The 13,957-nt window shown below is 39.8% G+C and overlaps 1 long non-coding RNA gene across 1 annotated transcript in view; it reads right to left on the bottom strand.

The window, feature by feature from the left end:
* Positions 1 to 13,957, bottom strand: part of LOC120622799 (uncharacterized) — a 28,820-nt gene continuing 14,863 nt past the window's right edge. Inside the window, exon 3 of the long non-coding RNA XR_005658563.1 lies at positions 1 to 290. This is a non-coding gene — a long non-coding RNA (uncharacterized LOC120622799). The remainder of the gene's footprint in view (positions 291 to 13,957) is intronic.

The following is a 13,957-nucleotide window of genomic DNA, read 5'->3' on the forward strand; positions in this document are numbered from 1 at the left end:
TTTTAATCTTAGTTTCTGAGATTCAGCACCTTGGGCATGGACTTTGTTTCAGAATCTCAAAAAGCTGCAACCCAGAAGTCTGCCGGGCAGCGGGTGCATTCCGAGGCTCGCCTAGGGAAGGGTCCATTTCCCAGCTGGTGCGGCTCTTGGCAGAATTTAGACCTCTGTGGCTGTAACACTCAGGGCCCCAGTTTCTTGCTGGATGTCAGCTGGAGGCTGTCCTCAGTTCCTAGAAGCTGTCCTTAGTTCCTTGCCACAGGGGTCTCCTCAAAGCCAGCAAGGGAGAAAGTCTACTGGCAAGATAGAGGATGTAATCATACGTAACATAATCATGAAAGTAAATTCCACACCCTTGCTGCATTCTGCTGGCTGGAATCATCACACACCCTGCCCACTATCACAGAAGGGACTACACAGAGGCATGATTACCAGGAGGTGGGCATCACAGGTGCCACCTTGGAGTCTGTCCACCATCAACAGTAGAATGGATAAATAAAACGTGGAATATCATACGGTGGACATCCACAGCAGTGAGAATGAGCAATCTTGACCTCATGCAACAATATGGATGAATCTACATATAGTATAAAGTGAAAGAAGCCAGACACAAAAGAGTTCATGCTGTGCGATTCCATTATATAAAATTGTCAAAATCAACCTTTGCTGTTAGAAGTCAGGTTGGGAGTTACTCAGGGGTGGGGGATAAGATGCGTGGGGAGTTTCTTGATCTGGATGCTGGTTACAGGGGTGTGTTCATTTACTAAAAACTCATCATGATAGGTTCACTTCTCTGTATATCTCTTACGTATCTTATGCAAAGTAAAAAAAAAAAATTTACTCAAGAAGAAGTAGAAAACCTGAATAACCATAGATGACATCGAAATAATAAAAGAGCTATGACCATTCCCTAACCACACCCTCTCAGAGGCACCTTGAACTGAGCCATAAACATGTCTTGGTTCTCCCAGCTCTCCATGAGGCACATAATCCTTCCCCCGCTTATCACTAGCTGAGAGTTACACACTGCATTCAAAATATAAATTCCACTCCAAGCAATGGCCCACATGACTCTCCGTGTCCCAACCCCTGTCTAGTTCCACCATCTCATCCCCTGCCACTCCTGCTGCTCTGAGGTCCCAGTCACACTTGGCATCTCTCAGTCCCTCTAGTGTGCCAGGCTCTTTACCACCTCTGGGCACCTGCACACACTGTTCTCGCTGCCTGGAACATGTGTTCGCCTCGCGTTCTTCAGCTGGCTGGCTCCACCACATCGTGACCTCGAGAGAGTGGTTGATCCTTGCTCAAACCATCTCTTACCCTTACCACTTGCTGGGGCCTTCTTTCTTCTGTCAAAGCCTTTTATTTTCACCATCGCATCTATCACAAATATAACATTATTTTATTGACTTATTTTTTAATTTGTGTTTCCTTCCTCCCCACTAAGCTGTAAGTCCCATGAAGGCAGGGACCCCACGTGCCTTGCTCTCCACCCTACCGCAGGGGCTGCAGCTGTACCTGGCCCTGGTATCTGTTGGGTGAACAGCAGCACTTGGTCTTCTCATATCTCCCAGTTCACATGTCCTGAGAGAGAGGGACCAGCAGAGGCTGAGAAACATCTCTGAACCGTTTCCGGATTCTGAAGTAGTGAAGCTCTGACCCAACCAGCGACGGCCAGAGGAGCTGAGCTCTGGCAGTTCCTTCTGAAGGCAGTGGGAGGGGCTGTAGAAATGACCTTAGTGACATCCTCCAAAATTTCCCATTACATATTCTGTCACCCTCTGAGCCTAAGCCTACTCCTTGCCTACCCTTCTAAGTTGGATTTCTTTAGTTAAACCAACATTGTCCTGCATGTCTTTTCTTCCCTGGAAGCAGCGACAGGTGGAGGATTCCCAAGTCATTTGCACAGGCTGCAGGGAGCGAGAGCTCTCTGCCCTGTGTTCTCCTCAGAGCCTGGCTTTGGAGATGGAGGGAAACGGCTGTCCCCATGGGACAGGACATTAGTCACCTGAATCGCTATCATTTCTGACAGATACGGGGTAAAGAGAAACAGATCTGCTCCTTGAGTGGAAGGCTTTTCCCAAATGGAATGAGAAATGGCAGGAGTAAAAAGCAAACCAAGCGAACAAACGATAGTGGGCTTTCTCTTTTCTTGATTACGCCCTCTGTGTTTTCAACTGCCAAGCACCGGGCTGTCTTAAAAAAAAAGGCAACAGTACAGTCACATAAATGGTGGTGTTTGGCCACCAGAGGTATTGTTCTGAAATTCTAAACTACTAACTCACTCTCCTGCTCAAAGCTTGTCAACACCCCCTGTCACCCCAAACAGATTTTTCAGGAGTGGTTTGAGGCAAAAGCATTTTGGGTTTGGAGCAGTTGTGAGTTATGTCTCAAATAACTTGTTAGTCTTAAAAGTTAAAATATGGCTGTTTGCAAGTGACTTAAAATTTTTTAACTAGAAATTTGATTTTTTAATTAGAAATTTTAAAATTAGACATATATATGTTATAATAGCACAAACTGTAGACAGCCTGAATGTCCACACCAACAGGAGAATGCTGAAGAAATTGTGGTATATTCATACAATGGAATACTACTCGGCATTGAAAAAAAAGAACGAGTTAATTGATACACATGACAGTATGGAGGAATCTCATAAACATAATGAGTAGAGAAAACTAGAAACAATGACTGTATATTGTATCTTCCATTTATATCAAATGAAAGGTCAGGGAAAACTAATCTACAGCAACAAAAGTCAGAACAGTGGTTACACCTGTGAAGGGGTGTGTGCACTCACTGGGAAGGGAATCTTCTGGGTGTTGGGAAAGTTCTGTACTTTTTTCTGAGTGGATTACACAGATGTCTATTTCTGTAAACCCCACAGAATTGTACCCTTAATATCCGTGCACTGTAGCCTCACAAAAACACTGGCTTTGAAGTTACCCACATGGTAATCGTCACATTACTCTCACTTGAATTGTGAAAAACTTTTGGGAAGATGAGAAGAAGGGGTCACGCAGAGTTTGGGTGTTTGGTGTTTCCACGGAGGCTGTACTGACTGAGGCAATACTGACCATCCCTCTGACAGCTGGAGCCCTTGACCTGGAAAAAACAGTGGCTCTTCACCAAGCCCTGTATGGTCCAGCCTCTTCTTCCCCCTGTGACCCTAGCACTTTCGGCTCCCCAAATACTCCCTGTGCTTTATGACTTCCAGGACTGCATGGCAATCAATTTCTGTTGTTTTAAACCATTCAATTTGTTACAGCAGCCATAGGGAACTAATACAATTATTATGATTATTCCTGTTATGATTTTCCATCTCTCTTCCTTCCCTTTTTTTCTATCTGCCTTCGAGAAGATATTCATACATAAAAATCAACTGAAAATAGATTAAAGACTTGAACATTAAGACCTGAAACTGTAATCTCCTAGAAGAAAACATAAGGGAAAAGCTTCTTGACTTTGGTCTTGGCAGTGATTTCTTGGCTATGATACCAAAAGTACAGGCAACAAAAGCGAAAATAGACAAGTGGTACTACAACGAACTAAAAAGCTTCTGTATAGCAAAGAAATAACAGTGAAAAGTCAGCCTATGGAATGAGAGAAAATATTTGCAAACCACATATCTGATGAAGAGTTAATATTCAAAATATATAAGAAACTCCTACACTAAATAGCAAAGGCCCTAAATAACCTGATTAAAAAAGGGTCGAAGGATTTGAATAGACAGTTCTCCAAAGGAGACATACTAATGACCAACAGATAAATGAAAAGGTGGTCAGCATCACTAATCGGCAGGGAAATTCAAATCAAAACCACGATGAGATACCAGCTCACATCAATTAGAATGGCTGTTATCAAAAAGAGATAACAAGTGTTGGTGAGTAGGCAGAGGAACTGGAACTCATTTTCACTGTTGGTGGGAATGTGGTCATTATGGAAAACAGTGTGGAAACTTCCTCAAAAAAATTAAAAATGGAACTACCATATGATTTACCAACCTCACTTCTGGGCATATTTCCAAAAGAACTGAAATTAGAATCTCAAAGAAATATTTTCCCTCATATGTTCACTGCAGCATTATTCACAATAGCCAAGGTATGGAAATTACTCAAATATCCATCGGATAAATGGATAAAGAAAATGTACTATATACGTACAATGGAATATTATTCAACTTTAAAAGGGAAGGCATTCCTGCCATTTGTGACAACTTGAGTGTGCCTGGAGGTCATTATGCTAAGTTACACAAACCAGACAGAGAAGGACAGATACCTCGTGTTTTTACGAAGTATTTAAAATAATCAAACTCACAGAAGCAAATAAGAAACTGAAGTTTACCAAGGCCTGCGGGGAGGAGGAAATGGGAAGTTGGCCTAGTTTCAGTTATGCAAGACAAGTAAGTTCTAGAGCTCATATTGCCTATAGTTAATAAGTATTTTGTGCATTTAAAAATTTGTTAAGAGGGTAGATCTCATGTTAAGTGTTCTTACCACAAAAAAGCAAAAAATTCAACCAAAGCAAAAACAAGCAAACAAACACAAAAACCAAAGGGACATAAACAAACGTTTGAGGTGATGAATATGTTTATTACCTTGATTGTGGTGATGGTTTCACTGGTGTAAGTGTATGTCCAAACTCATCAAATTGTATGCATTAATTATGTACGGTTTTTCAATATACCAATTACACCTCAATAAATCGGAAAAAAAAAAGATAAAGATTTGTTGAGCTTGAAAATCTCCCCCCTTTTCCTGTTTAATCTTCTTAGAGGGAGAACTTTGATGCCCACACCTTTATTTCCCCACGACCCAGCCGGCTTCATTTAGAATTCAGTGAAATTCTCCTGGGGCGTCCACGTGTACCAGGCTCACTGGGACAGGTGGGGATGAGGGTTGAGGGGGCTTTAAATGTAGATCTGGGCCCCACTTTAGACTTACTTATTTTAAATCTTAGGAGATGGGCACAGGGTATAAAAATCTCCATTTAAAAAAAAAAACACCACCTCGGAAGATTCTTACGTGAAAGTTTAAGAACCACTGTTTGGATGTAAAATGCATCCCAAATTCATTTTTTTATGTATTCTTAATAAATATTGTAGCAAAATCTCCAAGTTCCAGAAGAGGGAGATGTTACTGCACGTAAGAAAAAGTCTCTGGCAGGAAAATGAGATTTGACGAGCCCCTTTTCCAAGCAAGAAAATGAAGATGTTTTCTTTGAAAGGATGTCCACCTGTGAAAGGATTTCTCTACCACCCACCCTCTTAGAGATCTCAGAGGAGAATCAAAGCACTTTGTAGGACAAATACTGGCTGATTTTGTTTACATTCCGAGAATTCGGGAAATTGTCACAGCACAATGTTGTTAAATTAGTAAAATCTTTGTTTTTAAGGAAATATTTTTGACACCCGTTGCCATGTCAAATGTGTGTTTTCTTCTAAGTTGGTTGACTTTCATTGTCATGCCTGGCAGTGTTTTGAAGAAGCTATGGGTGAAGCTGTATGTTTCTTAATCTCTAGTTGAAATGAGAAATTGTTGCAAAGTAGCATTTCCTCTTGGACTCAATTTGCTCTGTTTCTGCATCTTCACCGTTGAGGCTATTCCCTGCATGAAGATTGCATGTATGGAAATTCTAACTGGAAGAGGGAGAGAAACTGACATATCGTCAGCAGCCGCTCTGTGCAAGCAATTTCTACATTGTAGCCCTTAGCCCTCCCAGATACTCTACAAAGTCTAAATTAGTTTCTCAGTTTTAAAGAAGGATAGCTCAGGATTAGGGGGGCTAGAAAAATTGCCCAGGTCATTCAAGGAGTGAGGAAGTGTCTGAATCAAGATCTGAACCTGGTCTAGCTGACTCAGTAGAAAGCAAAAGAAATAATCATCTTAACTTCCTGTTACCAAAACAAGAAGTTTATTACTTTTAGCCAAAAGGACAGAAATGTGACAAAAGAAATACTGTGTGGATTATCTGAAAATGAGGTCCAGTCCTTCTCGAAACATATCCCAGAAAGTAAGCTCAAGACACTGCCCAGCTGGGGAGTTTTCACACCCAATCTGACCCCGACCATCACAATTTCTCTCTTCCTTGGGTCAGTCTTATAGTTCCTGCCCAAGGTCTTTTTGGCAGGTAGTATGGTGGCCTCTAAAGATGACCACACATTTATCCCCGGAACCTGTGAACGTTTCCTTACTTGGAAAAGGGGACTTTGCAGATGTGGTTAAACTAAGGATCCTGAGATGGGGAGATGATCCTGGGTTATCTGGATGGGCCCAGTGTCGTCACAGGGTCCTTGTAAAAGGGAGGGAAGAGGTTCGGAGTCAGAGAAGGAGAGATGATGATGGAAGGAAGCAGGGTCAGGAGCCAAAGGATGCAAGCACCTCTAGAAGCTGGAAAAAGGAAGGAAGTGATTCTCCCCTGGAGCCTCTGGAAGGAACCGAGCCCCGGTGACACCTTGATTTTAGTCCAGTGAAATACACTGGACTTCTGGCTTCCAGAACTATAAAATGATAACTGTGTTGTTTTAAGCCACTAAAGTTATGGCAATTTGCTACAGCGGCCATAGGAAACTGACACAGTCACCTAACATTTTTGATCATACATATCCATCAGCAAAAGACATTTGTCTTGCATAGATACATCATGTATATTACATAGCACACAAAAACATAGAAATCAAAAAGGAGAAAATAAAGAGGACATAAGAAATATTTCAAGATGCGTTTTTAAGTTTAAATGCATGAACGGTATAAAAACTTTCGGTTATCATTAAAATCATTTGCATTAAAATATTAATATTTTTAATCAGAGAGAAGAATTGAACATGCTTCAATACACTTTAAACTCTAACACTTTTGATACCACAATTTAAGGACCTGATTCTAAGGTTCACTAGATTTTAATACATGGTTTGAAAGACTATCATAACTGAAAAATATTCTGCGCGAAGATTCGTGGCCCTACGTGAAAGAAGATAACGATGCTTATTTTTCGATCCCAACCGCCAATTATACAAAAATTTTTGTTGACGTCTGGCTAGTAAATGTCCATGTTTCCCAATCTTGATGTTGTTATTGAAAACTAATTGAAAGGTACTTTTAAAAAATATTTTAAACAAGTGGGTTCAAAATCCACTAAAACTTTTTGAAAGATTTGTAGTTAGAACGATTTATTTTCAAGATGTTAGGCACACAGCTATGAGCACTTTAATAGATGATACATTTAAGTGTTTGTGTTTTTGAGAAAAGAGTGACATAATGAAAATCTTCCCCAAAATGCTTTCTCCATAGGAATTTGTTTTAGAAAAGCAGCCTTTCTCATTTGTATTAAGAACGGAATCTTTACATGACAGACTGAACATCTATTCTTTTGAAATTATTTGCTGTGTTATACATTCTTCGGAGCCACCTATCATTACAGAAAATGTCAGGAAATTTAAACATTTGTCATTTTGTTTTAAAAAAGTGTAAAGTCTTTAAGTTCAACTCTTCTAGTGCCTCTGTGTCGAGGTACCCAGTACGTCTGAGATGTTTCTTGCCATGTCTTGATGAGTCCTGGATTTCATCAGGTAACTGCACCAAGGGCATCAAGTGGCACTGGTGCATGGCATACTTCTTACTTAACCGATTTCTTTTCTTTCCTTGCTCCCTTTTCTTTTTGACCTTCGGTAGAGATGCTGGGTTAAACATATCCCTCAGTTTGTAACACACCATCATCACTGGTCCGCCCAAGATCTCTCATAAAAAAATTCCTCCCTTGTATCCTCATAGGTCATTTCCACTTCTCTAATCCACCAAGAGACGCTTCTCCTGTAGGTAACATGGGGTTCAGGGGTACATGCCCTGGAAAAATATGTATTATTGTTTTGTGTGATGTATCTTCGATGTAAGTGTATTATATGTCATTGCTTTTTCTGCTGAGCCTCTGTTTTTAAATTCATTCACACTGCTGTGTGTGCACCTAAACTGTTCCTTCTAAACCCTTGCCATGGTATGCAACCCCGTATTTTTAATCTCCCTCTCAAGATGGACAACTAGTTTGCCTATGACCCCTTACCACCATAAAAATAATACATTAGACATCCTTGTACCTGCCCCTTTATAAAGCTGTGTGAGTCCTTCTTTGAAATAGAGACCCAAGAGTAGCACTGCTGGGCTGCTGGGCATGTGCTGCTAATAATTAAGTGACAGTTTTCTCCTCTCCAGAAGAGCTATGCCATTCACTTCTCCTGCCCACAGGACATGAGGAGCCCATGTACCCACATCCTTGCCAACACTTGACATCGTTCAGCTTTCTAACTGTTGTCAGTCTAACAGGCATAAAATGCTATCTCATTGTTTTAATTTCCATGATCAGTAATGAATTTGAGCATTTTTACACACGCTTGTGAACTTTTTGAGTTTCCTCTTTTAGAAGTTGCCTATTGATGTCTTAGTCCATTTTCCTATTGGGTTTACTCTCTTGTTCCTGCTGATTTTCAGGACTTCTGTAAATAGTTGGTAATTGTGCTGCCCAATATGGTGGCTTCTAACCAAGTATGGCTATTGAAGTGTGGCTGGTCCAAACTGAGATGTGCTAAATAATGTAAAATATATTTTAGAATTTTGAAGGCTCGGCATGAAAAAGAGAAAGCAAAATTCTCGTTAATAATTTTTTTTTATATTGATTGAATGTTGAAATAGTAATATTCTGGATATATCAGGTTAAATAAAATATATCATGAAATTAACTTTATTTATTTATTTTTATGTTTTTAAATGTGGCTACTAGAAAATTTAAGATTGCACAAGTGGCTCGCATTGTATTTCCAGTGAAAGTGCTGTGCTAGATATTAAGCCTTTGTCCATTTTAGCCATTGTAAATGTTTTCTCCCATTCTGTCTCCTTTTATCAATTTTATTTTTGAAAAAGCCTTTATTTTGAAAAAGCCTTAATTTTTGAAAAAGCCTTAATTTTGATGTAGTGAAATTCACTGATTTTGCCTTATGGTTGACACTTTGAAATGTGTTTTTGAGAATTTCTTCCTCTGTCCTGGTTCCAAAGATATTTTCCTAAATTTTTCCTATTAGCTTTATAGTTTTATCTCTCACTTTTAACCCTTTAATTCATTGGAGGCCACTTTTATGTAAAGTGTTATGTGGGGTTCTTGTCTTAGTGAGTGTTTCTTACACTATTAAGCGATCTATCCTTTCCCCACTAATTTGTGGTGCTACTTTTACTGTATATTAAATTCTTAGACACACACACACATGCACACGCGCACACGCGCACACGCACACACGCACACAGGCCTGAGCTCTCTTCCATTTCTTCGCTAGTTATACTTAGCTTTTCCATAAAATATTCTTTTAAAAGGAGTAACATATTATTGAGAATATGTATCCCCTGGTACATTTTTCATTTAATGGCTCACAAAAAGTGGCCTTTTGTATATTTCTTTATTGAAAAAAAATCTAGCAAATACCATTATCCGCACATTTAAAAAAAAAAAAATCTGTGCTGTCATCCAGTTGTATAGAAAACTTCCCACACAACATCCTTTCTTCTAATTCTAGTTTGTTCAAATCTTCAGTGTTTTCTATGTCTTTTCCACTGGCAATGCTGACAAAGAAATGGATTTTACTTCTTGCATTTTTCTTTATTTTACCCTTTCCTACTGCAGCAAGAAGAATAAGTATTTCCCCAATGGCATGTGTCTCTTCTGCCTTTTACTAAGAAATCTCAAAAGAGACTTCTGTATATTTATAATTATATTCAACGAAATTTTATAAAGCACTAGACTATTGTTTGGTTTTTTATATATTACCGAAAAAAATGTGGAGGTTTGTCTGCGCATCCTGGACCTTTAGTTTCTCAAGGTCTGGTTAATCACAATGGCTTTGACTCTGATTAGCTAACAGCTACTGGGTATAATATTGGTAGGCTGAGAAAGGAGCAGACTTCCTGAGTCAGTGTCCACTCCTCCTTCCCACCATCAGCATTTTGATTTGATTTGGTGTAATCATCTCCTTTTACTCTCAGCAGTGGAGTGTTTGTGCAACTGACACCAGTTCATGTGATCCAGAGGTGGGCGTATGACTCAGGTCCAGCCAATCAGCCTATTCCATCCTCTTGGCCCTGACTGGCTCACAGATGGGCACGTGACCCAGGCCAGACCAATGAAACTTGATTCTAGGATTTTGTTGGCATATTAGAAAAGAGAAGCTCCCTTTCCATTGAGGTTGCTAGACTCAAGGATGTAAGCCTGGACAACCAGGGAAGACAGTGTGTCTAAAAACACAGGAGGCCTGGTAGTGTAGTTTGAGTTCCTTCTTCAGCCTTGCCTCCCCTCCATGATGTGAGCCAAAAAAAAAAAAAAAAAAGCTCCTTTTTTTGTTTGTTTGTGGCTATTTGGGTTGTTTATGTCATTTTCTAACTTAAGAAATATGAGGAACCATTATACTTTCAAGGTGGTTTTCCTGTTCATAATTGTCTCCAGTAAAGGAACAGGGCAGAGTAACTGTGTCATCCAAGGCTTTCTTATGGGTCACCTCTTATCCACAGGCTTCTATGTGGCCTGAATGAAAAGGCCCTTCTCATAGTCCATGCTAAGCTCAAGCTGATGGCATCAAACAGGAGTTCGCCAGGACCCTGTCCACTTCCCACTATGTTAATTAAGTGTATTAATAGTTAACAATAACGTGTTGTATATTTGAAATTTGCTAAGCGGGTAGATCTTGTGTTCTCATCACAGACACAAAGAAAGAAAGAAAATGGTAACTATGCGAGGTGATGTGATATGTTAATTAGCTTAACTGTGATGATCATTTCACAGCACATATGTAAATCAAAACATCAAGTCATACACCTTAGATATATACAATTTCTATTTGTCAATTATACTGCAGTAAAGCTGAAAAAAAAAAAAGCCGAAAAACCCATAAGCCTGTGGTGAGAGTGCTTGCCTTTTACTTCTGATCTTTGCAGATGTTTTGGGAAAAGGGAGGATTTGCCAACTCAGCAACCTTCTGTGCACCTAACTACCTCGAGGATTTTGTGTTCGAAAACAATGACAAGGCATTACAAAAGCAGCACAGAAACGACACTTGAAAGAATCTCAGAGATTATGATTTGTAGCCTCATAATCTGAGGACCCGTTTCATCCTAACAGAAATTCAATGCTCGTAATATAGCTTCGTGACAAAATTCTTTAGAAAAAGGTCTGGAAATTTCTTTTCAAACTAAACATTCTCCTACTCTACAACCAAACAATTCCATCCCTAGAACTTTACTCAAGAGAAATGAAAACATGTGTTTACACAAAGACACGTAGGCAAATGTTCTCCATAACTTTATCATAATAGTCCCAAACTGGAAAGAACCCAAATGTCCAGTGTAATAAAATTTTTAAAGTACTATATTCAGACAATGGAGTAGTACTCAGCAAATGAAAGGAATAAACTACTAAACAAACGATCCAATTAAAAAATGGGCAGAGGAACTGAAAAGACGTTTTTCCAAAGACGACATATGAATGGCCAACGAGCACATGAAAAGATGCTCAACATCACTAAACATCAGGGAAATGCAAATCAAAACTGCAATGAGATACCACCTAACACCTGTTAGAATAGCTCTTACTAAAAAAATAAGAGCTAACAAGCGTTAAGGAGGATGTGGAGAAAAGGGATCTGTGGTGCACTGTTGCTGGGATTGTAAACTGGTGTGGCCCCTATGGAAAACAGTATGGAGGTTCCTCAAAAAATTAAACATAGAGTTACCATATGATCCAGCAATCCCACTTCTGGGTATATATCCAAAGGAAATGAAAACAGGATCTCAAAGAGATATCTGCACTCCTATGTTCACTGCAGCATTATTCACAATAGCCAAGCTATAAAAAAACCCCTAAGTTTCCATCAATGGTATATATGTTCTATACAATGGAATATTATTCAGCCAAGAGAAAGAAGGAAATCCTGCCATTTGTGACAACATGGATGGACTTTGAAGGCATTAAGCTAAGCGAAGTAAGTCAGACAGAGAAAGACAAACATTGTATGATCTCAATTACATGTGGAATTAAAAAAATTAAACTCCCAGAAAGAGAGATTAGAATGGTGGTTACCAGGGGCTGGGAAGAAGAGGAGAGACGTTATTCAAAGATTACAAATTTCTACCTGCGAGATGAATAAGTTCTGAGGATCTAATGTACAGAATAGTGATTATAGTTAAAAAACACTGTACTCTATACTTGAAAGCTACTGAGAGAGTACATCTTAAAAGTTCTCACCAGGAAAAAGAAATGGTAATTATGGGACATGATGCAGGTGTTAGCTAACACCACAGGTGGTAATCATTTTGCAATATGTAAGTGTATCAAATCAACACTTTGTGTACCTTAAACTTACACAGTATTATGTCAATTGTATCTCAATGAAGCTGGGGGTGGAAAAGGAATGAACTGATAAACACAACATGGATGAATCTCAAAAATAGTATGCCGAGTGAAAGAAGCTAGGCCCAACAAGCGTGTGGTGTATGGCGTTGATTATAGCGATTCTTGGACAAACTGATCTAGGGTGTATAAATCAGGACATGCGCCTTGGTAGCTCTGGATCCATGGGAGGCAGAAGCTGGGACCCTGGAGGAAAGGCCGCTGCTGCCGGAGATGAGTCCAGAAACACTGGCTTTTCCCTTCCTGCTGCCCTCCGCTGCCCAGACCAGCTTGCATGGGAGCCAGGAAATACATCCCGCAGAAGTCAGATGCAGACACTGCCAACGTCACGTGGTCAGTGACAGAACTGAGAGGCAAACCCAGGTCTGCCTTGCTCCCAAGTTCAGGTTGCCAGATATAGGCTGTATAACTGAATTTGAATTTCAGATAAACAATGAATGATTTTTTTTTTTAAAGGATAAGACTATCTCATGCAGTATTTAGAACATACTTATCCTAAAAATTATTCACTTTTTATCTGAAATTCAAATTTAGTTGTGCTTCCTGAATTTTATCTGACAACCTTATCCTAAACTCTTACTCTTTACACTTCACAGTCCCACCGCCTCTTACAGGAAGAGACCATACTGTTCCCAGCAACCAGACTCACATTTTTCTAAGAGCAAGGGAAGAGTGTCTTCTTTTATTCAGATTGGAGAATAATCTGCAGGAAAGCCTTAGGTCACAAGGAAGCAATCCCCCATATCACTGGTCCTCAAAAGTGTGGTCCTCTGAGCAGCAGTGGCAGCATCTATGGCAATTTGAAAGCTGCCTCAGAGGCACTGAATTAGAATCTGGTTTAACAAAGCCCCCACGTGATTCTGACGCATGCTCAGATCTGAGAACCACTGCTCTTTCTAGAAGAAAAGAAAGGTTCTGGACAGAAAGCAGTAAATTGTTATCCATGACCACACCAGCCTCTCTGAACCCAGTGAGCATGAGTTCTCACAATGCTTTGATAAAATTATGTCTAGGAGCTTGCAAGAGCCCAGACCTCGGGGTGTGATGACATCACTAGGACAGGTGCTCAAAGTGGGGTCGGGTGGCCTGATGATCAGCCTTCCCCAGGTGTATTCCCAACTCAGTGTCTTTCAACCCTTGACCCCAAACCAGACGGCCTCTTCTTCCCCATCCCTCCACACTTAAACTATAATTAGCTGATCATCAGTATCTAAGACAGGGCAATAAAATGGTAAAAATAAGGATGCAGCGTTAGTTGTCCCCTTTGATGATATAACAGGCGCGTTTTACATTTTGTAAAATTATGCTTATATTTATATGCCTAACCTGATTATGGTTTCTTCAAACGCCTTTTTTCACTTAAGATGTTAAGGCAGACATTTAAACCCGTATCTTTGTACATCTCTAATGTTAACAAATTATTAGACACTAATTGCTCTGGGTTCCAGCCACCTCTCTACAGAGAGTTTTCCATTTGCGGAACTTAAAACATACTAGAGTAATTTGTGTTCCTTAATAGCTACAA

The sequence above is a fragment of the Pteropus medius genome, unplaced genomic scaffold (assembly GCF_902729225.1).
Source record: "Pteropus medius unplaced genomic scaffold, Ma_sr-lr_union100, whole genome shotgun sequence".
Taxonomy (NCBI): Eukaryota; Metazoa; Chordata; class Mammalia; order Chiroptera; family Pteropodidae; genus Pteropus; species Pteropus medius.